Genomic DNA, 971 nt, shown 5'->3' with positions numbered 1-971 from the left:
AAAAAAAAAAAAAAAAAAAAAAAAATAATTCAGGGAAAGAATTCTAAGGGTTCGCGTGCATGCCTGTCGTTAGGTAGCTGAGAGAAAGGCTCTTTCTTTATATTATAATATATTTGTTGAGAACCATCCCGTGGGAAAAAGAATGTATGGGATATTTCAATTTCTTCCTGTAGTTTCTTGGTATAAGTGGAATTTTTTTTTTAATGAAGTAGTGTCGTTTGTGTATTTTCATATTTCTTTTTTAATAGGATGTGGCCGTGATATGGGAGAATTAGGTTAATACATATGAAAGAGTGATGTTTTTAAATCAGTAGACTATTTTGTATTGTGTATATATATATAAATATATATAGATATATATATATATATATATAATATATATATGACATTCTCGCTCTCTCTCTCTCTCTCTCTCTCTCTCTCTCTCTCTCTCTCTCTCTCTCTATATATATATATATATATATATATATATATATATATATATATATATTTATATGTGTGTGTATGGTGGGAGTTTATTTTATTTTTTCTTTATATTTGTAAATTTCTGTTAAAACTTTACTGATTTAACTGATCATTAAATTTTGACAATAATAATAATATAATAATAATAATAATAATAATAATAATAATAATCATAATAATAATAAAACAATAAAAATAATAATAATAATAATAATAATAATAATAATAATATAATAGTCGAGAACAAAGCACTGAAAACCAGTGAAGACGAGTGGCTCAAGAGTGCATGGGAAGAAGGACTGATAAAAGTAGCGAAGACCCAGAAATATACGGAGACAGGAGAATGAACAAACAGAACAGAGAATGGCACAACAAACCAATGCACGGACAATACATGAGACATACTAAAGAACTGGCCAGCGATGACACATGGCAATGGTTTACAGAGGGGAGAGCTCAAGAAGGAAACTGAAGGAATGATAAAGGCGGCCAACATCAGGCCCCTA

Source organism: Macrobrachium nipponense, chromosome 14 (assembly GCF_015104395.2).
Source record: "Macrobrachium nipponense isolate FS-2020 chromosome 14, ASM1510439v2, whole genome shotgun sequence".
Classification (NCBI taxonomy): domain Eukaryota; kingdom Metazoa; phylum Arthropoda; class Malacostraca; order Decapoda; family Palaemonidae; genus Macrobrachium; species Macrobrachium nipponense.
Note: the sequence above shows the minus strand (reverse complement) of the source record.